Genomic DNA, 25,956 nt, shown 5'->3' on the forward strand with positions numbered 1-25,956 from the left:
GACGCCAGAGGAGGAGCAGCACACCCAGCTGAGATGCTGTGCTGCCCCGCTAAGGAGGTAACGGGGAGAAGCTGAACTTAATGGCAATGTTTTTCATTGCCCAGTTCAAAAGCTGGCTGTGCTTTACCTGGTTCTGTCAAACCCCCTCCAGCACAGTCCTAGGAATAGAATCTTCTGCCCAATATTGGGAGGAATGCATGGAGAGGGAAGGGGGGAAATGCCTGCGCTGTTGGCATCACATCCACGCTGCCATGACAGGCATGAGGATGACAAGTACGGTCCTGCTGTCGAAGCAAGGCCCCAGGGCGAAGCCTTCCCAGGAGGCAGGGTTTTCAGAGCCTCCTTCAGCAAAGCCACGCTCAGCAGCAGAGACCAAAAAAGTCCTGTGTCCATTCCAGAACACCTGCAGGCTTGGGACAGCCCAGCCAGTGATTCACATCCAGCCTTTCTACTTTTCTACAAAAAAAAAAAAAAAAAAACCACAAACAACTAATCACACTTTTCCAAAAGTGGCGTTTTTATAAATATCCAAGACAGATGCTTCATCTGTTCTGCAGCAGTGTCATCTAGCTTATGTAAGCGGGCAGAAATGTCAGCAGGAGAAATTTCCAAACAAAGGCACTTTGGGGCCAACATCACTGGGACAGTTCCCCCTTCCCTCACAGTTTATATGGATCTGGGTTTTGTTACGTTTTCAGATTTAATTCGGTTGAACTGCAAGAAGAGGTGTGAACTATTCTGCAGCGCTATGCCCAAGTCTCTGTCTTGAAGGGGCTGAAGTGACCATCTGTGAAATACCAAGGGACCGGTAGGAGCAGGTAGCTTCTCCTCACAATTAAGTGGCCCTTTCCGCGTGAGAAAGAAAAATCATTTTTACTTCTCAAAGCAGCCAGCTAAGGCTTAATGAACACTCACAACCCAGAATAAACTTAATAAGCCTGAACTGATGAAGATAAAGCTAATCACAAAAGAGAAAGGCTCTGCTCCCATGGCAGGATGAGCCAGGGTGAGATCACTGCAGAACCAGCACCCAGCTGAAGCCCGCGGCAGGGAAGCCTCTCCCCGAAGCATCCCATGGGCTGGAGGTGAGTCTTGCAGCTCTGGAGAGTTACAAGCTCCATGTACATGCCCTAAAACAGGCTGTAATCAACCAGCTCACAGCCCACCTCAGTGAGAACAAGAGTTTCCCCGAGCTCACAGTTCAAGTTATAAAACTTCATGCTTCCAACAAAAATATTCCCCAGAATAACGCTTGGGGCCCTGCCACTTGGCAAGCCTTGGGAGCACGCTCCAGTGCAAACAATTTTTAGATCTAAGGGAAGAGGAGAAAGAGGAAATATTTTCATAATGTTATTTGTTTAAGGTGTCAATACCCATTTCCTTATTTTAAATCTACTTGATTCCCAAACCAGCAAGGTGCAAGGTTTAAAATACAAGAATAAACCAATGGCCCATCAAAAAAACCACTGTGTGATAAGAGCTCCTTGACCTTTACTTTTTTCTGTTTGTCTTGTTATAGCCCTGGTTGGCCCCACTGTTTTGTCTTTTTATCCTCTTGCCAGTTGTGAGAAGAAATAATGGTGTTTCTGAGAAGGATCTTCCCTGTCACTGATGGAGACAAAGCTTTGGCGTGAAAGTTTACAAATCTTGGGCACGGGAGGGTGAATTTCTCAAGGCAGTAAACAGTAGCTTGTCACATCATTTTTCTGGAGATTGAATTTTCTTTGAATGCTGCCTACGTATTGGAATAGGTTCCTGAGAGTCGCCAACAGTAGGACGTTTCCTCACCCAAAGCGAAGAGTGTTGACACGTGGAATAACTAGTAGCTGTGGCGATGCAAACATCATTTTATCTTGTCCTATATAAACTCTTCCACAAAATGGAAATTTTATGTGTTTTCATGCTTCATTCCTTCACTTTGGACTTTTTCTTCTCATGGCCAAAACCAAATACATTCCAAATTTTCCTTAGGGAGGAAAACTTATTCTCTCTTTCAAGTCACACCAAAAATATAGCTGACCCAGTTACCACTGTATGCTTTAGAGCTGCTCAGTCAGAAATCAGCTGGGGAAAGCAGGATGAATAAATGACACACTAGATCAAATACATAATTAAAGGGTACTAAATACAGCTGGCCATAATTTTTCCAAGGAAGAAGATTTTATATAGTCTTCTGTAAATCAACATCTTTCAATGTTTTTCACATTGTCAAAATTTTTATTTTTTTAATGTCTCACATACTTTGAATATAGCTATTTCTACCAAAACAGCTAGGAATTATTACAAAAAAAAAATAACTGAAGCTAGTTTTCACAAGAAATTAGTTTTTAGTTTTCTTTCTGGAATGTAACTCCTCTCCCCTGAAATTGCACTTTATCAAAAAGGGAAAATTTGAATGTTGCGCTGAAAACTTTTTACCTAAATGTAGTTGCTTTTTTTCCTCCCAAAACCATCTGTGAAGTAGCAACTATTTTGTTGTTATTAAATGATGATGTCAATTCAGCACAGATTACAGATCATATCATCTTGCAAAGAGGTTATTTACAATTTTGAGGTGATCATCAGTACTTTCATTTCCTCAAAACTCTACATTAAACTCTACCCTTCTAGTTGTTATTCAACAACTATTTTCACAAAGATGTGAAAAGAAAATCCTCTATTTCTCCATCCGCCAGATATAAGGACACATTTTGAACTCTGCAAAATGAAACAACTTTAAAATTTAAAATATATCAGCCTCCTCCTCATGAAGAAAATATATAGAACCTATTATTCAAGGGAACCAAGCATTTGTTACTTCCTTCTGTCAGTTTAAATCAATTTAGAGTAACTATACATGCACTTAAATTGCTGCTTATTATATTATTTTTATTTGATCACATAGCAGCTCTTCCCTTTCAAAGGCTTAACTGCTTCCAATAATAATCAGGAAAAAGTAACCTCAGAACTTTCTCACAGCATCTCTCTTCTCATTTTTCTTCCTCCTCTGACCTTCCTCTAAGCCTCCTCCCCCCGGAAAGAGAAGAGAGGTGTGAAAGGCATTAATTAATTTATCTATCATACACATTGGAGGAAAGCACATCCCCTGAACTGTTTCTTTGTTAGGTGTAAGTGCCTCATCAATCTCGAGCAGATCAACCCACATACACAATTAAAGCCAAACAGAGTAAGGACAGCTGTGATTTGAGGGCACACTGTGTGACGTCCCAGGAATGCTTGCAGCCACGGCTCATTCGCCGTGAGCCTACGTGCATCCTCGCCTCCAGTAAGCGATCTTGCAGGACAGAAACCTTTCTCTAGGGAGCCAGGGTAGCTTTGGCCAGTTTCCATAACCATTGCCTTGTTGGGGAAAGATGAAACCCATGAGGGCAGGAACATGGGAAGCAAAGACAGGTTGCTGGAGAGCATTTTCCAGGAAAGCTTTCCAGCCTGACGTGGGAAATGGGCCATGGGAGGTCATCTCCCTCAGCAAGCGCTTTACTCCCATGAAGGAGGCTTGTAAGCTCCTCAGCTGATGTTTGGGGATCCTCAGACTAATTACTATCCCAGGATACTGCTTGATGAAAACACAGTTCAACCCCTAACTTGTACACGCCGTGCTTGTTCATGTGGTACGGTAAGATGTGCCAAGGTAAAAGTTGAGAAACGAGCATTTTGTAGCATTTACTACATGTTTTTTTCACAGAATCACAGAATGGCAAGGGTTGGAAGGGACCTTGGGAGACCATCCAGTCCAAGCCCCCTGCTAAAGCAGGTTCTCCTAGAGCATGTTACACAGGACTTCGTCCAGGCGGGCTTTGAATATCTCCAGAGAAGGAGACTCCCCAACCACCTTGGGCATAAAATTAATCTTGCCCTGGGCATAAAATTCAAACTCCGAAGTTTTCCTTGCCCTCTTCTATCTCTGGTTGCTATTTGGGTTTTGTTTTCCGTGTTTAGATCTTTCCAAGTCATGTCTTGCAATTTGATTGCAACATGAACAGAGTAGATTCTTTTTACTAATTCTTTCATTTAAGAAACAAAATTTCACATTGACTGAAGGGCTGATTACAATTAAGTTGTTTTATTAAGAACAAATTCCTAACAGAATTTCTTTTAATCAGTTCAGACCTGTTTTACTGTTTCGTTGGAAGTAAATTCAATCATGAAAACATGAAGTTACTTGCAAATGTTTTATATTGTTTTGACTAAAAGATCTCCTCTTAACCTGGAAGACAACTAGTGCCATGTTGGCATTAATGTTGCTTTGATTTCTTTTACTCCAAACTATTCTTTGTCATAGTTTATGGGCACTTGGAGAAGAAAACAAGTTATTTGCAGAGCTCTAGCCTTTGTAGCATGTGTGTGTGTCTGCATGTCTGTGTGTTAATACACAAATGTTCATCTACTCTGGGAACTTGACCTTGGATCAAATCACAGAAACACACGCTGCTGGGTATGCGGCAACTGAAGTAATTATATTCTTGCTAAGTTTCAAATTCATTTGAATGGAAAAGTCTTTTCTATCATTACATATTATTGCATTACAGGAAAAGAGTTGCCCTGTTCCACCCCAGAGAGGATGGCATTTAGATCTAAATCTCATGAATAACTTTCATCCAGTAGTATAGAATCATAGAATCACAGAATGGTTTAGGTTGGAAAAGACCTTTAAGGTCATCAAGTCTAACCATTAACCTAACACTGCCATCCCACCACTAAACCACGTCCCTGAGCACCTCGTCTACCCGTCTTTTAAATACCTCCGGGGATGGGGACTCGACCACTTCCCTGGGTATGAAAGATATTAAACACTGAATTATCTTTATTTGTTTTACAGACTTCCACCATAGCTTTATTTCATTATGAAGTTAGAAAAAAGGTAAGTAGATCTTACATCTGACACTCCCTAATGAAAAAGGCAGTCCTCCAACAGGGCCAAACCAAACAGGTTACAACACACAAAAAAGCTGTCGAGGCAATGTGCCCTAAGGGACACATGCCAGAAAAATGGTACAGTTTGTGCTTTGTAGGCACTGAAAGCAGCGTTCTTCTCCCCCGGCTGCAGAGGTTTAATATCAACTCTCTTTGCCTGACCTGGTGGATCCTTCAAGGGCAGTGGAGAGAAACAGACACTCACAGAGCAAAATTTGTTTTAGACGTCTACCTTACACATGTCATTGTATTTCAGTAATGCTGCTTTCTTGCTGCTGACTAGATGGGGAATCCCAACCATACATCTAGACTGTAGAAAATTTAGATGGCTAAATGTGGACAGGCAAAGCCCATCCAGATACCTGCAAACAACAACAGAGAGGTTTCAATTCAAACAATCAGACTTAAAAAGGAATCAAGGCTTTAAAATTTACAATTTGCCTTCATATCTCTGAGTATGATAAGCTACAGATTTTATTGTAGAGCGTTCTGGCAGATTTTATTGCAGAGAGTTCTGGCTCCTAGTCAAACTGTACCCCATCAGCCTTATTGTGACCTGTGTTGAGAATTAGTAAGTAACACCAGAAATGAGCAGAAGTGGGACTCGCAGGCTCAGATAAATTAGGCCAAAATTGTCTAAGTGTGATATTCAAACTAAACTTCTTCAGAAGACTTGAAAAATTCCACCCATCTCTGTCTTCCCCTCTCTTGGGTGCAGAATAAGTATTCTAAGCTTCAGCAACTGATATGACAGAGAATCTGTTCAGAGGGTCCTCTAGCGCACACAAAAACATTGAACACAGACCAGTGGAGTCCTATGGAAACAAAAGCATTTCTCTAGCGCTGCGAGGTGGATTGAAAAGGAATTTGGGAAACTGAGCGCTTGGAAGCAGAACAAGGGGACTAGGCAGGCTAAAAGAAATGAAGTTATCAAAACACAACAGTGAAGTAACACGAGGGATATACACTAAGCTGATGAAAAGCAATACAGAAATAGGAACAAAAGCTGCTCGTCAAATTTAACTAATCGGTAGGCAAGCATTTGGGTGGAGGTTCTCTAAACAGCAAGTAGCTGCTGAAAGAGTATTTGAACTTCCTAGCGTCACTGAAATTCCTTTGCATTAGCCGAGATAGTTTGGCTCTCTGAGCCGCACAGGGAGTGCAAGGTTGTCAGCGTTAGCGCTGCATTTTCTGGCTTTTGCGAGTTCCATTATTTTATCACTGTAGGTTTTGCTGTTGTTTTTTTTCCCCCCCATGAGTACATGCAGATTACGATTCTGCTCACAGAGCTGCAACAAGTGAAGGGAAAACTGCCTGCCCTGGCAGTACTCCCTAATACACTTTGTGCAGCTACTGATTGCATCCGTGTTTCTCCCACAGCAGCCCCCTGTGTACAATGAGGAAAAGATACAGGCAGTAGAAAAATCACTGTCAGAGCAACAAGCTTTGACTAGCTTCTACTGCTTGTGAATGTATGTGAATTGGTGAAGAGAGGTTGTGGGGAATCTAACCATGACTACTGTTTGCAAGTGAATACAAATTTCATGTCTGGGTGACCATCTCCTAATTGCTGCTGAATTTTTTATATTTTTTTTTTTCCAGTAGAGCTGACTTTTGAAGCTGGTTCTTCCTGAGCAGCCCATGTGGAGCTGGAGCCTGCTAGGAGGCAATTAGCAAGAATTAGTGCAGGTGCTTCTCTTGGCTCCCATCCATGGGAGTCAGTAGTGCAGCTCAGAGCTCCTTGCCCCGCCACGCCAACCTGGGAAGACTCCTCTGGCAGGGATGCACAAGTGCTGCTCAGCTCCTCCACGCAACACAGCTGAGACTTACTCACAGAAAGTAAGATTTTTGTCTGGGCATTGGTTTATTTAAAGCTGAGTTTTCATTCTAGTTACAGTCTCTGCATAATGGATAAGAGCACTTCAGCTCCTAGCCTTGCCGTTGCTGATCAATATTGATCTGAAATGGAGGTATAGCCATTGTGTATTTAGTGTCTTTGGGAGCCAGAGCTGAAAAAGTAGCAATTTATACATGTTTCAGTTACAGTTATTGCAAGTTAGTCATGGGATAAACAGATTTACCATGCCAGTAATTCTGAGACGAACTGGTAAGGTGAACAAAATGATTTTAGAGTTTAGCAGCATCACTGTTTGTGTTCAGCATTAACAACTCACACTTACACTATCAGTACCTGATTTTGAAGTGGCTTGAGAGATGGGGGGATATAGGTGGAGCTGCTGAGGCAAAGTGAGATGCACTGACTTCCAAAGTTGTTCAACAGATGCATTGACAAAGCTAGGAATGAAAACCAAGTCTCCCAAGCTATAACCCTCCATCCTCCAGTAACAGCCCCTCAGTTTATGGCCCCTTAATTTTCATCTCCTGTTTACTCTTATTTCTCCGGAGTGAATGTGCACTGAAACAGTTCACTCAACCAGAACCTCAACTCGCTTCTAAGTGTAAGAACTGGAGAACCCACAGCCGTTGAAGAGTTGAATTTGTGAGATGGGCAAGGGCTTGAGGAGGACTGAGTTAATACCATGTATTTATGTGGTGCCTCGCACCTATGATTGAGGTCCCTAGGGATAACACTTACAGTGCTAGAGATGCCACAATTAATACGTTGGTTCTAATATCTGATTCTTCAAAATGTTACTGCTTGGAAAGAGGAGATACCATCCACAAACATGATTATTCCTTGAAATACTGACTTCAACTTACACATGTGCCTTCTTTTCCACACTTGGTTCCTAAAGATAGATACCCATTCATATTCTAAGAAAAAGTATGCTTGTGGTAGGGAGAGGGCTGCCCTGGGAATTACATGAAAGATGTTTTTAAATGGCAGGTGGTACAAAGTAATGCAGAGGTTGACCATACAGAGTCCTTGGCTGTTGACAAGTCTGAAAAGATAAACTAGGGTAAACATAGGCAGCTGAGATACTGACATTGTACTGGTGGGCTAGAAGAATGTTAGGTGAAGTGATAGCAAGAGCAGCAGCAAGTTTCAGATGTCCTGGTACACTGGGGGGAAAACAGTGCTGTTGAAGTGTGGGTGCTCTCCATCACTTGTGCATGCACCAGTCCAGATTTGTCCCCAGTCCAGATTCGTCCTCCTCCTACCAAAACTTCCGCCATTCTCTAGCCCAAGACACATGCTGGCTGTGTTAAATCATGGCCATTGATAAAATCTAAGCAGGAATTAGAATTTGTGCAAGAGCTACCTTAACTGTGACCACAAGTTTCCAATATACAGAATTTCATACAGCGCACAGATTTGGATAGCGCAGTAGGCACTTCTCTGTTCTCACCCTTATTCCCTAGCTGTATGTAAGCTACAGAATAGAGTTTCATTAAAGCAATGGATATATCAGAAACCACTGGCACAGTAGAACTATATTCCCACACAGCATAATTGAGGCTGCAAGAAAAACGGCAGGTTGTCCTTCATAAATATTTTAAAATTAAACTGTAGAAAAGTCTGACTTACACTCATTTTGTGAACTTTAAAGATGACTATTTCTATCTCTACACCTACGTATGTTCCCACACAAAATACTGTACTAATTTAGAGTAAAAGAACACAGAGGATTATATCCTGACTGAGACTTATACCTTAAGACACAATAGAAGTAGTAGTATTCAGAGACGCAGAAAGTGCAGAGTAGAAAAATATATTGGGGGAGGGGGGCAGGGAGGGAGAGCGGGATGAATTCACAAAACTCACCAAAAATTGGGGCTGTGAGGAGAGTTTCAGTTCTGTTGTTGCAGTGATATTTCATATATGGACTTCTATCTGATTGTCTAGATTTAAAATATTATGTGAAATGTAGAAAAAGTGGGTCATAAAGATCAAGTAGGATTTTTCCATTCTTTCAGTGTCTTTTGTTTACAATACAGCATCCATTGCTCTAGATTAGTTTATTTTTGGGTTACTGTTTGCATCCTTAACTTTTTGGAGAATAAATTCCAGATTCAACACGATGTTTAGGTACAAATACAGCTTTTAAAAAAAAAAAGCCTTCTCTAGGGTGTCTGCATCCTGAGCTGCACAAGTAAAGCCAGTAAAGAAGTCAGTAGGAGTTTTTCCAATAACATTAGCTACATTACTACATTCCTCCCTCCAGCAAAACCCCCAAACCAAAACCCCCGGGATATTGCAGCTTGGTCTCCCCACTTCCCCATCTCTTTTGGGATTCATGCAATTTTTAACTCTGTTCTTCCCAGGTCTGCCACAGACAGGCTGGAAGGCATTGAGGAAGTCACATCACTGGGGAATGCTTCCATTTCCCAATTTATAAAATGCAAATAATGATACTTCCTTCATGGGCTACAGACCAATAAGGAAAAGCACTCTAAAAAACCCCCAAAGTTGTTACAATAAGGAGAAATTTCCTATGCACAGCTGTTGGCTAACATAAATGACAGAAATCTCACCTGCTGCACCTAACTGGTCCCGATTAAAACCATCTACTACTATTCATGCCCTTAGAGCTAAGCTGGTTCCAGAAAAATCCATTGAGGCGGTAGCTCTAGTCTTCTACCCTAAGATCAAAACCACCACTGCCACCTAATGCAAAACGGTGACCTAATATGAGTGCACCCTCCCAATTTAAATATGTTCAGAAAGTATTGACATGAGAGTGTGGTCCTGGCAGGTTTTTATACTCCAGCAGGTACTCTGTCATCCTACAGCTGGTGGAAAGCTGGCATAAGGTGCTCTGACTAATTTGGGGAAATAAAAGTCCCGTGCCCACACCTGCTCTAGATCACAGTGGTACTGCAGATGATAAAAGTTGGGCACTGTATTAACTGCTGTAGCACTATGGCCAAGTACCCTGTGTAGCATAACCTGTGCAAGGCTACACCTGGTTTTATATATGCCCCATAACAGGGGCCAGTGTTAAGGTTTGCTGCACACAACACTCAGGATATTCCTTCCATCTGCTGGTGGGGACGTACAATTTGAGCGTGGCCTGGGCGTGCAAAGTGGCACTGAATGAAACCAGGACCAAACGGATCATCTTGTTTGATTCGCTGCAGGTTCCTGCAAGGCAGTGATTTCCTCCAGCCCCCACTGAACAGGAGGTTTAGGCCTGGGAAGCTCAGCTGCATCACTCACTCAGAGACTGAATCAGAAAAGAAAAAAAATACCAAATAAGTTTCCCGCAGATGTGAAGGGCTGCCTGCCTCTGCTCCCTGCAAAACTGCTTTCCGTGTAGCCATCTAGTGGAAGGCAACCAAAATGTTCCTAATTAGGAAAAAAATAGAGAGGGTTATTTCAGGCATTCAAAAGACCACAGTACAAACACCCGATAAATCAAAAGGAACAACCATCTCGCTGAAAGTCTTCTGAAAGCATAATTTTCAGTTACACAGGAGAAGTTTTATCAGGCAACCTCCTGTCTTTCAGAAAACATAATAGAGGATCCCCAAATGTAACAGGTTGATTTCTCCTATCAGGTCGGTTCTACTTTGATGTAACTCTATTCTGCATTAGATGAGTTCGTTTCTGATTACATGAAGGTAAATAAGATGGGAATTGGGCCTATTAAGTGTATATTTAGCTGGCTCCCTAAGCAATCTATTTTTTCAAAACCAGGGCTTGCTTATTTGAGATAGGTTTAAACAACTAATAGAAAAACTAACTCGCTGCCTGAAGAAACCCGGTCTTGTGCTTATCATCAGCACAGCCACAGGTGACCCCAAAGGACGGAAGTTTCACCTCAGCTGTGAGCAGGTGTGTACCACTCCGTTCGGTAAAATACCTTTGGGGGAAAATTCCTACTCCTTTATAAGCGTGAAGCAAACGCAAGAAGCACTATACCAACTTAATAAAGAAACCATGAGGGACAAGCAGGACATTTCTTCAGCTACTGTAGCAACTAAATGAGGAGGCAAACAGTCAGGCAGCATTCTATGCCAGACAAATGTCTGGTTTTCCACATATTAATAAAAAGAGAATGCAGAACTGCGTTACCGGTCCTTTCTCCCCTTCCTCACTCCAATATTTTCATTTTAATTGCCAGTGGGGTTCACAAGAAACAAGCTACTCTGAAAGACTGAATGATGCTTTAGTGAAGCACAGCAGTGGTAAACGAATGTTAATTCCTTTCCGGATGAGAGCAATTTATAGCCATATTCTTTCCTCAGCTTCCCCACCTGTAAAACAAGAGAAATGGCAGGGTGAAAAAACACTAGAAGTTGGGATTCTTTTACTGCAAGGTTGGTCTCATCATGTAAGTTTTGATATTAACAGCGGTGTCCAGCTGAAATACTTTCTCTGTAAGATAAATACTAATGAGTAATCATCTCTTCCTTGCTTTACGTAATTTACAAGTGCTGTGAACTCTAATGGTTTCACACCTAGCTCTGCCTTATGCCGATGCATTGATTAAATGACAAGAGAATTTGGCTTAACATTTGCAAAGCGTTTTAAGGATAAAAGACACCAATAAACTGTAAACTGAGTATTATTGGATCTATGCAGAGCTGAACCAGAAAGGTGAAATTACCGGCGTTGCCCATATTTTTAAATCGTAACATTGGATAAAAACGCACGCCTGATTCCTCATGTCGAAAAATATCTTTCTGACTGATGTCAACAGAGGAAGAGGGTAAGAAACGTAGATGACGGTGTCAGCCTGGGAAGCATGAGGATCGTGCTGAGCTAGACCACTTTATTCAGAGTTTCCTGCTACTCCATGAAAAGCTGAGATATCTGGACAGGCTTAGGTTGTCTGAAGGGCAAGTTACTATCTGGGCTAAGTTGGGACTGTAGAATTTGTCCTCACGTGGTTGGCTTTTATTTATAATTTGAGCTCTTTTTCACCTCCAAAGATAGTCCCATAATAGAAACAAACAGTAACAGACTCTTGAGTTATTCTAGGCTGTTGGTCGCATTTTTCCTCAAAACACAAAGGTCTCGGGTTTTATTTTTCTGAGTTCCCTGGGTTTACTTGCACAACTCCCATTAATATTGATGGGAGTTAGATGTCTTAAAAATCCCAATGCACACAGAAAAAGAATAGACTTCTAAGTGAATGTCTATTATAAAATGACAAAGAGCTGTAGTCTTTGCAAAAGCCGGCAAAGAGTATTCTTCTGTTTAATGCTCTAATAAGTGTCCTATTATCCATTTAGTTCAATTACACTGAATGAGTCTGTTTTTTTCCAAAGCCTTTCACTTTGTCACAGTGAGTACAGGGAGGCTGACAAGAAAGATGAGCCACTGCTAGCTCTTGGGTAGCTACACACTATACTCACTATACCTCAGTGAGAACCAGGATCCACTCATTAGCAGAAAGGAAACAGGCACGACAATGGCCCCTAGTAGAGCCCTCGAGGTACAAATCTGACAATGATCCCATTGTAAACCTCTTATCATCAAAATGTTTTTATTCTCATCCATTACCCAATCTTTAGGGGCTCAGACTTAGAAAACAAGGAGGAAATGGCTCCCTTCTGAACTGCTCAGAAGAATATAAGACCGCGCTGAACAATTTAAGCCAAGAGCTACATGGGTTTTGATATGCTGCTTAATTCTCAGAAATTGATTTTGTTGGGTTTCCACAACAGCGACTCCTTCTTTTAAGACACCCATTTTCTTTTTACAAGAAACCCTCCATGGTGCCACAGGATGGGACACAAATACAGTGCTTTCAAGTGGAGAAAGTGTACAGAGCTATCTCAAGTATCAGTGGCACTATCATGAGTTAGTTAATCTTATCCTATCAATCAAAAGGGTCAGTATTTGAACATAATGGATGCAAAATAATGACAGACTTCAAAGAGATCTTACACTATTTCAGTATATACTGTATCTTTAAAGGTGAGTGTATATGTAGACTTCTGTTTTATCACACCTCATCTTTTACATTTCATGTTTTAGCAATTCATCCAACATGCAGAAAGACTAGTAGCAGAAATCTTAAATATATATATTCCATTCAGTAAATAATCCAGTTTCTTAAGTTACTGAAAGACATATGTATGCAATGGAGTGCCATTGCTCCACAGAAGCCCCTATAATATACTGGGTAATAACACATTTTAAAAATTGGCTACAATTTTTTTTTTTATGAGGTACACCATAACAGTAACTTGCAAGGCATTACAGCATGTCTCGTGAACCATAAGCAACTGAAAAATTATATTGGTAAACACACACATACATAGAGATATATGCATACAGATATGTGTGTGTATGTATACATACCCTGATACGGTTATTTGAATCTATTGCAACGATTGGGTTAAAGGGTCAGATTCCTTTTCTTTCTTCCATTCTTGATTGGGGTCCTGTCATATCATTGCTCATTTCCATCTACCAAAACTCTGTAAGAAGAACAGCAGTTGGCATCTTGATCCCTTCTGTCTCTGTCTTAGTTTTGAGCTCTTCTTCCTAGACAGGTGATGCTACTCGGGTGAAGAAATCTTTGTCAGCCCCGTGTGGAAACACTTTTCCCTCTGTCGGGCACACCTGATCCCTAGCATCCCATCCCTCGACTGCTGCCATTGCCTGAGGGCTACGGCTGCTGGCGGCTGTAGCACCCATTGCAGCCTGAGGAGCAGTCGGAGTGAAGCTTTGCCCTTGGCTTTTCTTTATCCAGCTGTTTAAAACAGAACCAACTAAGCTATACCAACACATGCCAATTTTATACCAGTTTGAATATTTCAGTCAGAAGAGTGCTTCCAGCAATGTAATTACTGGGCCACTGTCCCTACTACAGACACAGTTGCACTGACACTGTTGTGTCTTCTGCCAGTTACTAGTGTCACACCCCAAGGCATAACCCTTGTTTGAGGAGTTAAAAACTATTTTAGTATAAGTAAATATTAAATAAGTCAATAAATCAAAACCAAAGCGACTTCTGTGTGGAGATACTCCAAATGTACAGGGTTCTTTTGCCTGTTAGAGGAAGTTCAGGTTGTCTGTGTGCTGTCACGTCTCCTTGCTTGTGGCACACACCCCAGCCCGCAGCATGCACGCATGGTCCTTCTTGATTCCCCCCATGAGAAGTGCTCAGTGCTCTCATCTACCCTATGGCACCAGCATGCGGAGGAGAGAAATAGACTGGCCTTCAGCTTTTTTTCCCAAAGATAAGCAAGGACTTTTCTCATCCTGATTCAATTCAGCATGAACAGGTGGAGCTGTAGGTGCAACGTCTCCCACATGGCTCATTCCTGTCCCTGCCTGGCCTTTGCAGAGAAAGTTGGAGGACCAAAAAATGACAGAATCGTGACGTCCGTTCTCACAAAATTACAAACTGAGTATCTTTGCCCGTAGCCAGCCAGGATATTTGACTACACTAGCAGTAATAGTTAAAACAGAGATACCTCTAAATCCACTTCTCATACTACAGAATGACCGAACTGATGGACATGTGGGTCATTTTTGGTGCACCGAGGGAAAGCACACAAGGGTGTTGGCTGGAGTTGTGGAGGGTCAGGACTGAAGGCTTGCTCCTTTAACTTCTATTAAACAACAACCTAAGATTTCTAACAAGGTGCTCCAAAGATATTATCCCAGTAGTAGAAAATGTCTTGGCTGATTTAAAGAGGTGGCTTTGTCAGATTATAATATGTATTTCAAATGTTTTATAAAGTATGCAATGGCAATTGACATTTGACGCTGCACTTGAGCATCGGAAAGAGCTTTCCAGAAAAATGTTTTTTCTATTGATGTCAATTTTTCATTGCCATTCAATAGAGAACATGTTAACAAAAGAGTGAACGTGAGCAAATCACTTTCTCTATCTGCGATTACACAAAACATATCCCTTTTCAGTAAACTCAAGACGTAATTATTTACGGCCTCACTGATCTCAGCTCTTTATTGTCTTTAAGTCCTTTTTCAGTACATCTTCAGTGATTCAGACCAACTCTTGCTTTTATGCACATGGTAATCTAAAAGCTAAAGTCTTAAAAAAAAAAGTTAAAACTTTTTTTAAGTAAACAAGTTTATTGATGAGGGCTAGAATAACACACAGAAGCATGTCAAGATTGAAACAAAAACAAAAAAGTGAACCCCCCCAAAATGATCAGCAGAATTTCAAATACCATCCCAAGTTCGGATAGCTGTAACACACTTTAAAGACAGAAGGAAATCTTTACAGGAAAGATGTTTCAGGAGGACACTTTCATGAGTTAAAAAAGCATTTCTCAGGAGATTCAACGCACTGAATATTGAAATCAATGCAAAGACTACCACTGTCATCGCTGTCTATTTTATTGATCCGAAAATGAATTGCAGTCTCATTGTTGTGTATTTAAAAGCTCATCCTTCCCAACATGTATTGGCCAGGTCAAAATCTTGATTTTCAGAATCAATGTATTTGTCCCACTCCATATTCCTTTTTTTTTTTCCCCAGTATCTACTACGAGTAGGTAACAATACCTTGTTATAATCTATTCTTCATAATACTTTTAGCTGATTAAAGCAAAGAAATAGGGCTTAAATACAGTAAATCAATAAAATCAAAAGATTGAAGGCCCACTGGTCTTATCAGCCTGGACAAGGATTATCAAGCAATAACTGACATTGGCTAGGATTCAATTTATACTTGCATGTGTTCAGATGAAAACTTTGAATTTCCTTTTCGTTCTTTCATCTTCCAGGAGCAATTGTACTAGTGGTGTTTATCACCAGCAAGCTGTGAAAAATATCAGAAGTATTTCAGGAGCACGTGCTGAAATCAGGATTCATTTTGTTTGCTTGAAATATCTTTTTTTTTTTTTTTTCACTTGCCCATAAAAGTTTCAATAGTCCACTAAGAGAGCAAAAATAATGCAACACTGACCTGGGCTTCTTAATACACATCACAGAAGGCAATCAAGGATGCCACGGAAACAAGCGACTTTGAAGTGACCCTTGATTTGTCATGAATTTGAAAAAAAACAGTCAAACAATTTTGGTTAACAAACAAGCAAAACCACCCCAACATACTTTTGAAGAAAATTCTGACAGACTAAAGGTAAATGACCTGCCAGAAGTGTTTTTCAGAGCTCTAGTTAACATGTGTTTAGATGCAGGCAAAATTGCTTTGATAAAACTGCAACTCGTTTCCCAGCATAACTTCAGTACCATTATTTGCTGAAAGAAACAGAGATCCAGAAATTAAATTCCGGATCTCAATTTGGACTCAAATTAAAAAAAAACAAACAGGAATTGGGGAAAGTTTATAGAAATAGATGTAATGTGTTTAGAAATAGATTTAATGATTTAACACCCCTGATACTCCATGCCAATTTTTCAGGAGGCTTCAGAGGACAGATAGAAATAAAGGCTTACTCATACATAGTCTTTGAACAAATGCAATGCCAGACCCAATTTGCTGTTCCCTAAAAGACATTTTAAATAACTGCAAAAGGCAAATTTAACTACGGTTACACCAGGGATGAACTCAGCTCATTGTTTTCTTTCCTGGAGGCTATGACATTGAGTAATTATCAGAACGTTCCTTATTGTCGGTGTGCGAAGGGAATAAATGATTAGGTACAAGTGTTTACCTGAGCACCATTTACTGATCGGTTGGCTTCCAAATTGTCTTTGGCAGAAGACCACTTCCAGTTTTTCAGTATGCAGCTGAACACTAGTTATTTGGCAAATACCTACATACAAGCCTCTGCTGGCTATGCCTATGGAGCCTGTAGGTCTCAGAGCACTGCAAATATATTTTGAATAGGGTTTGCAAGCTTGTACTTGGTATAGTCAGAATTGTATCTCAGATTTCATAGAATTTAGAGCTTTAACACTGCAACTAACAGTGGCTATTAGCCACGTAATGCCTGCAGTTTTAGTATCATGAAAATGCGATGTGCCCTTAGTGCACAGGTTGAGAGACCATATAAACTTTATGGGCCATATGAGAATTTCTGGCTGAATGAAAGAACTTGGATGGCCTCTGAAAGGCAGCTCGCAGCTGAGGATTCAGGCTGTCTGACAGACTCCAACAAGCAATCGTCTCTTGGTGGTTCCCCTTATTCTAAAACAGTGAATGCTAAAAGAAATGAGGCAATTGAAATGCTTTTTCACCTTTAGGGTATTAATAACATGTCCATCCCCTCTCTCTTCCCCCCTCCAGCGCCCCCACCTTAATTCCATCATTAAAAAAAATTAATTTTTAAATACTGTGGGCAGGGTCTCCCCTCAGTAACACCTGCTGCCATTAGGACACTGAAGCCCACCTGCCTGCACCAGGATCTGGTAAAGTTCTTGCTGCCATTTGCACTTGCTTCCAATTTTCAGTTTGCATGTGGATGGATCCAGAAACACCTAACTGCATGCGTTGTCGCTGTATTCCTGGAAGTTTTACTTCTGTTATGCAATCCCCCTGACATTCCCTTTAAAAATGCAATGCAGCTGTAATATGGGGAAAGACACCACCTCACTCCATGTCCATCTTCCCTGCAGAGAAAAAAAAGAGGGTCACATTCTGCTGCTACTCTTGTAGCACACTCCTGTACCCCTGAAGATTGTCACCTGGCCCTCTGGCAGGGAGAGAAGTAAAAATTATCATACAATTTTTGCCTCCTACAGGGGAAAAGTTTGGAAGAAGTCTTTCCAGTGTGAAAGGTTGATATGCCATAGCCACAGATATGCCACCATACGCAAGCACCTCTGATGATCTGCCCTAAAAAACCCCACGTAAGCACCCACTTTGCTGTGTCACAGGGGCCTTCAGTGAGTAAAGTATCTGCTGGGAGCCAGAAAAACCTGGATGTCTGGGACAGCACATTACAATTATAATTTCATCCTGAGCTTAAAATGTTCCTTTCCACCATCCCACTCCAAGGATGAAAAGGGTCTCCTTCACGCATCGCTGTGTGGTTTCTTGAAGGAAGTGTTTTGTATTTCAGAGATTAGCCCACCTACTTTATGCTATGGTACAGGAGTTGCCATGGGAGGTACTCATTATAGCAAACCCTTCCACCCAAGTGCTAACAGCACAAAATTCATTTTCTCTAAATATCTTGTCAACTCTCCGAAAGAAGTAAGTTAAACCTCTCTTTTATGAAGTAATGTGATTATCAGTACACAGTATTACAGAAAAGTGATAAGTAATAGAAAAAAATGAATTATAGTAATGGGATACTTAAATCATTCTTTACATCTGTTCCCAGAGCAGTTGTGGGGAAAGCAGAAAACGGCTGTTCTTCTTCGATCAGTGGATTTACTTTTGTTTGGTTAATTAATGAAATGAAAAGTTTACTTGGGAAATTCCTGTCGTGTTTGAGGGAAGATCCTGTTTCACAAGGGCAGTTACAGCACAGTTATATTGAGGAGGTAAGTGAGAGACTCTGGGCTTTCTAAAATAAATGTGCTTTTTTTTCAGACAAGGGAAAATAACTTTCTGCTCTTAAGAGACAATATAATGTAAGCCATAAATCTATACACTTTACAGGCAAAGGACTCAGCTGTGAACTAGGCTGCAGATACTTTCTATCAAAGGAGTACCCAGAAAATTGGCAATTGCACAGTGAAAATCTTGTCTCTAAACCTTCCAGGATGGGACAAATAGAAAGAAAGCAGCATTTAATACATTTCATGTCATGACTATATTATCATTTGATCTCTATATAGGTACATAGGTGGCCATCTGATTACATATTTCCAGGTAGAAAAATGTCCACCACAATTTCAGATGATGAAACGGACAGGATCCCATATAATAAACGGAGTGTACCATCAGCAAGTTTGCTGACGACACAAAACTGGGAGGAGTGGCTGATACGCTGGAAGGCTGCGCTGCCATTCAGCGGGACCTGGAGAGCCTGGAGAGCTGGGCGGAGAGGAACCTGATGAAGTTCAACAAGGGCAAGTGTCGAGTGCTGCACCTGGGGAGGTCAAACCCCATGCACCAGTACAGGCTGGGAGCTGACCTGCTGGAAAGCAGCTCTGCTGAGAGGGACCTGGGAGTCCTGGTAGACGACAAGCTGACCATGAGCCAGCAGTGTACCCTTGTTGCCAAGAAGGCCAATGGTATCCTGGGCTGTATTAAGAGGAGTGTGGCCAGCAGGTTGAGGGAGGTTATCCTCCCCCTCTACTCTGCCCTGGTGAGACCCCACCTGGAGTACTGTGTCCAGTTCTGGGCTCCCCAGTTCAAGAAAGATGAGGAACTCCTAGAAAGAGTCCAGAGGAGGGCAACTAGGATGATGAAGGGACTGGAGCATCTCCTCTGTGAGGAAAGGCTGAGAGAGTTGGGCTTGTTCAGCCTGAAGAAGAGAAGACTGAGAGGGGACCTTATCAACACATACAAATATCTTAAGGGCGGAAGTCACGAGGATGGAAGCAGTCTGTTTGCAGTGGTGTCCAGCGACAGGACTAGGGGCAATGGGTGCAAACTGAAACTTAAGAGGTTTCAGTTGTATATGAGGAAAAACTTCTTTACTTTGAGGGTGACAGAGCACTGGAACAGGCTGCCCCAGGGGGGTTGTGGAGTCTCCTTCTCTGGAGATATTCAAAGCCCGCCTGGACTAAGTCCTGTGTAGATTGCTCTAGGAGAGCCTGCTCTAGCAGGGGGGTTGGACTGGATGATCTCCCGAGGTCTCTTCCAACCCTTGCGATTCTGTGATTCTGTGATTCTGTAATACCTTGTATATTGGAAACATGCTCCTTAAGCTAGCCAAAAGCTATCAGGAATAGCCACAACATAGTTAGCAAGTGATGGAGACAGAAGCCCTAGCCTGCCCACTTACAGATTTGGCCTCTAAGAAGACGAGTGAAAAGTTGCGATCATGTTGTTTGTTCTCAACTTCAGATCCAAGTCTTGGGTCCATTTTCCCTAATACACTAGATCTGTTGCTCCACAAGAAAAAGAAAAAACCTGGAACGTTTTTTGTTTTCTTCCAGTCACACAGCTCTGTGGTGATACAATACGACACATAAAAAACTAGGAACTACGGAAATTTTTCTTGCATTTGGACCAGTGAAATTTGCATTGGTAGGAAACATATTCCCTGCACAAAACTCCCTGTGGCTTTCAAACCTGCTTGTGGACTGATGAGGCACACTGCCTATGACTTTGAAAATTTCACATTTACTGCAAAAATATAACATTTTTCAGCAGTTTATTATGGGATATTTCCTTAAGGGAAAAAAATGTCATAAATAGCATTCTGGAAGAAACACCTTGCCTTGAGACAGGGTGTTTATCAAAACATAATGGAACATCTGAGTAGTCCTTCCTCACTGGCACTCAGCTACACGTAACAGAGTAAGAACCAGATTAGTCAATAACCTTGAAGTTTGCATAGGCTGCAAAGGACATAAAGTTAATTTTTAAATATTGGTTATTGTGACACTGTATTATATAAGGTAGTCAGAATGTTTAATGTATTTGGATGTTCATTTAATTAATGACAGACTGGCTAGAAAGCTGACTTAAACTGTTCATGGGCTTCAAATAAGCAGCCTCCTGCTAAACAGAGTGGAGGATCATTGAAAGGTCTCTGTGCTTACCTTTGAAGATGCTGCTTTCAAGACATGACTAAATACATTTCTTTTCTGGAAATGGTAGATCTGATGACTAACAGAGATTAGTATTCACTCCTGTTCTAACTCTTGTTTATTCCTCTCAACATTGCTTCATCAGTTTTAGAGGTTATTGCCCCTTCAGTAGTTTTGAGACTGCACTCTAGGCCAGGTCTGGAGAAAGATCTACCTGAAAATAATTCCTAGGGAGAAAATAGTAACTACTGAAATAAGATAAAGCCCTGACAGTGGAGTAATATACATAATAATTTCCCGCCTGTGATGGATTACGAGCAATATTAACACAGCTGGTTTTGCCAATCTGGGAGCAAAGTGATCCAAAAGACCAGTAACGGTTAAAAAATGAAGATAGACTAAAATGATCTCCCTAAAGATATTCCACAGTGAATAAAGTGCATTGATTCTACTGTAGGATCTGAAGAAGCAAAACTTCTGTGACTCGGTACCACAGAGCAAAGGCCTTAGGGTAAGAAAGACAGGCATGTAGCTCTTTTATTGCGTTAAAATGCCTTTCTCTTGTGTTCTCTTCTTTTCTGGCTCTAAAGATTAAATATGTTGGTTTAAAGAAGCTGTTGGGCACCTGAGCACAAACTCTGGAAGTCTTCTGATCTGCGGGACGCTGAACTCGGAGAGGAAGAGAATCAGTGGGCTCTATGCTTTAACACCCAAAGTCCTGGCCTTCTCATTACAGTGATGTGTGGAGACAGCAACATTAAACAAAATGAAAGGTTTTGCCCTTCAAAATATTCAGTATAAATTTCAGCTATGGTTCAATACAGCCAGCCTCCCCAGCAGTAATGATCACTTTGGTTAGTATTAAAATCTCCATTAATCTTCACAAATACACGGAAAATTCAAAGCATTTGCAATCCCAAGTGCATTGCACACAATATTTTTAGCAAGCTTATTAAAGTTGCCATGCACTTCGCACAGGGATGAGTGACCAAACTCAGGTGACCATAGCTCATCAGCTGTCAGAGGCTTCTTCCTTCTTGTGTCACAAGAAGCAGCTGGCCGTAGAAAATGCAGCTTTCCGCGGACAGGCACAACTGGTGGGTCAGTCAGCCATATGCATCAGCTACTAACGTATAGATTACCACTCTCTCTTGAGGAAAAAGCAGCATCAAGAGTCCTTTAGAAAGAAGAATATTACAGGAACGACGTAGTCATGTTAATAATGGACAATACAGCTAAGAAGAGGCTTTTTATTAAAGCCTATTATTTGGTTTAGTGAAAATAATAGCATAACTGCTGTTCAGTCTGTTTCCCCCCTGAAGAGTGTATTATTTCAAGTATTTCTATAAGTGAAATGAGGGCTTTATTATCTTGGATTTTGAAAAATAAAATAAAAGATAAGAACAAATCATAATGTTTCCTGACATTTTTCCTATACTTGAATCACAAGGACTTAAAAAATATCTTGTACAATAGCTCTGAGTACCATTTTCTTGGAATATTTGCTTCTGACAAAAGCAAATTGCAGTTTCAAGTAATTCAGACATTAAATGTAGCCCCCTTAAGTGCTGATCCTTTTAGAGTCCTCATTTTAACATTTATTTCAAAGTTATTTTCCAAAAACGCTTTCTTTTTTTTCCAAAGAACTCTGAAGTTTATCATTTGTCTCATTGCTGACACTCATTAATTATACAGACTGTAATGAATCTTCAACTAGATCAGCTACCAAAAAATCGTCTCTCCTCTCTTGAGGAGAGGCAATGGAATCACATCGTATCTACTGTGCAGCAAAAATGGTCTCATTGCTATGGATGACGGATGGAGAAAAAGGTGACAGGTTTTGCAACCAGCCTTATCTTAATTATCTTTAATTCAGATGAAGTCTATTCATAGTGTAGCTCACGTTTACTAAGATAAGAACAGAAATGCAATGTCTGTGAAGGAAGCAAAGCAAAAACATAGTACCAGGCTTTCTTCCTGGTTGGTGTTAAATGAGCTCACTGCAGTGGAAAGATCCTGTTAGTCAATGTTGTTTTTAAGAGAGTGATAGAGCACATTTTATGAGAGTACATGATATAAACTCCCTCATATTTTGCATCTGGTTTAAACATCTCTGATGGTAAGGAAAAAGTTACTCTTAGGAGTACAGCAATTGCCAGTAACAAGGCATGAGTTGGTATTCTTTTGCATAACGACAGCATGTCAAACTTCCTGTCATCTCTTCCCTATAGTGGGAATTTGCAATGATATCTCCTCGCTAAGAGAGACAAACAAGCAGAGAAGTTAGGAAAGTAGTACTTGAATGACTTTTACTTGCCCAGATAACAATCAAAACACATTTCTTACTAAATTTAGCATCAATGTTTTCCCATCCCATAAATATTTTAGAGATGTCAAATCTCTCCCTATTCTTTGGGAGGGCAAATAGGAGGACTTTTGAATAAGAGAAAGAGCAACAGACTGACTTTTAAAGTCAGTGTAATTAAACAACAACAAAAAAACCCAAATCCCAAAAGAGATATAAAATGTGCACCTCAGCCATCACCCAGCCATGCTAGTACAAAATACACTGACCACAGTGATGTGTCTGACAAAGCAACTAATTAAATTATTAACTTTTTCATGACTATTTGTTGGCTCTTTGGGCTATCACGTGATATGCCAAACTAAGAAACTACTTCATGTTCATGAATTTAGAAAAGGGGAAAAAAGGCCCACAGTGACAACAAGTTGTACACAACAATTACAGAGCACAGCAGCAATGACATCTGTGGTGGGTTGACCCTGAGGTGCCCACCAAAGCTGCTCTGCCACTTTGTCCTCCCTCCCTGGTCTTTGACCAGATTAGGGCTTTTAGCACAAGCGAGATAGAAGTGGGGGCAGACAGAGCAGAACTATGCACATTCAGATCCTACATTAGGATGTGAAGAGGTAACAGGGTCTCTAAATTGTGGAGATAGTTAAAGGGAATGGACTGGGAGAGAAGAACCTGTATCTGCAACCTGCTTTGCAGCGTATGGGCCATCTTTGGACTAGATGACCACTAGTGGTCCCTTCCAACCCTAAACATTCTATGACATTCTATATGATCAAAGGTCGTGGACCAATGAAGTATAATGATGGCCACCATGAAGTCCCTCTAGAAGCAGGTTGCAGCCCTCAAACTATGGTGGAAGAAAGAAACTTCACTTTCTACAGACTTTCACAGCCATACTAGGATCACTTTTCCCACCCTCTCTTCTCCATAGCCCAAGCAACCTACTTCAGGCTTCCCCATTTGTCCTGGTTTTGGCTGGGATAGAGTTAATTTTCTTCCTAGTAGCTGGCATAGTGCTGTGGTTTGGATTTAGGATGAGAAGAATGTAGATACCACACTGATGTTTTAGTGGTTGCTGAGCAGGGCTTACCCTAGACAAGGACTTTTCAGCTTTCCATGCTCTGCCGGGTGCACAAGAAGCTGGGAGGGGGCATGGCCAGGACAGCTGACCCCAATTGGCCAAAAGGGCTCTTCCAGACCATATGACATCGTGCTCAGTATATAAACTGGGGGGAGTTGGCCAGGGGGCAGTGACCGCTGCTCAAGGACAGGCTGGGCATCAGTCAGTGGATCACTTCTCCTGGGTTTTGTTCCTCGCTCTCTCTCGTTGTTTTCGTTTTCATTACAATTTATTATTATTATTTTATTTCAGTTATTAAACTGTTCTTATCTCAACCCATGAGTTTTCTTACTTTTGTTCTTCTGATTCCCTCCGCCACCCCACCGGAGGGTAAGTGAGCGGCTGTGTGGTGCTTAGTTGCCGACTGGGGCTAAACCACAACACCATTATTTCCACCAAGGCATGAACACAGAAATGACCTTTGCTGCTGCCAGCAATGGGATCACACAAGCTACTTTGCCCCTTACCCTGAGGGTGGTAGAACTTCATTTTACCTATGCTGCTCAGAAACACTGAACTTGTTTCCTCAAGTGCCCCTCATTGAGAAGAAACACATTTCAAACAGGTACTGTAAGAGAAGCAGCCATGAAGAACACTGTTTTCAATGATGTGAGAAGTGCTCACTGGTTACATATAGACTACGAAAGGTAACACTGAAAATCAAAACCACCCAGCAGTTCAGATTACATCATAACCAGCAAACTATTACTTGAATAAAATAGGAGATTTCTCAGAATGGGAGGAAAACCCACAAATCATACCCACGCAATCAATACACCTGTACTCAATAGGATCCTTCCTGTAAGGAGGAACTACTCACATGAGTAAGGTATGCAAGATCACTGTTCATCTACCAAATCAATAAACATGTAGGTTACTGCAGAAAATACCATTGACTACTAACAGTAAGGAAAAACGGGGCAGCAGAAGGTTGTGTTGCTTCAGGACCATATTGTTGGCAACAAAAAAAGGCATTATATAGGGCTGTTACAGCTACATCTAAGTATACGAAAAAGGTGAATGCTCAGGTGCATTTAAAACTAAAATACGTTCAGAACTCCATCAGGGCTGAGTATTGTTATCATTCATGTTTTCTACTTACAATACAATGTATGCATATTTCTTGTAGACAAGGCCTGGGGGAAGAGAGAATTCAAATGAGATATGCCATAGTTTGGCTGTCTGAGTCAGCCTGATTAGACTTTCATATATTCAGGAAGATTTACAAATGGATTGTGTGCCTTTATTTTGAATACATCCTTGTCTACATGACAATCAGCAAATCCAAAACTGCTGCCCTTTCAAGGACACTTGTCCTGAGTACAGGAAGGTGCAAAAAATACTGATAATAGAGTTCAAAATCTTTCTTGCTTCCCTAAAGGAGGAAACAAAAAACAGTCTGGAGGCTTTGAAGAACCACAGCTAAATATTAAACGTCTATTCTGTTGGCTTTGAAAATAGATTCAGTTATAAATACATAACCGTAACCAAACATTCACCTTTGCGATTTTTTCGCTATCTCCCTTGCAACGTTATCTGTATTCTCCTTACAACATAATTCAAAGTCTTTCTGTAGCCTTCACGTTTCGCGTAACTTTACATCCCCCTCCCACCAGCAGCCGCTGACAAACTCTAAGATCTTTAGGTCCGTCCTCAAGAGCAACTGTGGGGCTGGTAGGAAGGAAGGCAGGAAAGACCCTTGACCAGCCGAGTTTGCTGCCGCCCCCCCACATCCTGGGTGCCTGGCATAAGCCTGTGAGCTGCTGCCTACTTTCTTTTCCTCTCCAGGCAATAGTTGCAGCTCTGTCCTCTTACTGATAGCCGAGCTGCAGCTACAAAGGTTTGCTCTGCGTTGAGCTTTCTCACTGAACCGTTTATTCCTTGCCTCATTATAATCTTTCTAAATCCTGCCACCAGAAAATGCGTTGCCTCGCTCTCACTTCTCTTAATGACTTCACTTTTATTTGCTCCTTCTTCTTAACTCGTCACCTGTCCTTGGCGCCTGGCATGTGTGCTTCATACTCTGCGCCTGGGCCCTGAAAGGTGCCAAATGGCAGGGCACCATGCTGGCCAGCAGCCCTTTGGGGCTGGGGGTGGTGGGGGCTCCCCACGGGGGGGCAGGGGAGGCTGGTGGGGGAGCCAGGGACATCAGGG

General features: G+C 41.4%; 1 long non-coding RNA gene across 3 annotated transcripts in view; it reads right to left on the reverse strand.

Annotated features, from left to right (window-relative positions):
* Positions 1 to 8,783: 8,783 nt before the first annotated feature.
* The window catches only part of LOC118451657, a 39,421-nt gene continuing 22,248 nt past the window's right edge, over positions 8,784 to 25,956 (reverse strand). The window contains exons 2-5 of one of the 3 annotated variants that reach the window (XR_004841173.1): positions 17,104 to 17,323; positions 15,717 to 15,786; positions 13,133 to 15,569; positions 8,784 to 11,076 (exon numbers count right to left, since the gene is read on the reverse strand). This is a non-coding gene — a long non-coding RNA (uncharacterized LOC118451657). Of the gene's footprint in view, positions 11,077 to 13,132; positions 15,787 to 17,103; positions 17,324 to 25,956 lie in introns of all 3 variants that reach the window. The other 2 variants (XR_004841172.1, XR_004841171.1) reach the window with 2 other exon arrangements.

The sequence above is a fragment of the Egretta garzetta genome, unplaced genomic scaffold (genome assembly GCF_000687185.1).
Source record: "Egretta garzetta isolate BGI_Z169 unplaced genomic scaffold, ASM68718v1 scaffold81, whole genome shotgun sequence".
Taxonomy (NCBI): domain Eukaryota; kingdom Metazoa; phylum Chordata; class Aves; order Pelecaniformes; family Ardeidae; genus Egretta; species Egretta garzetta.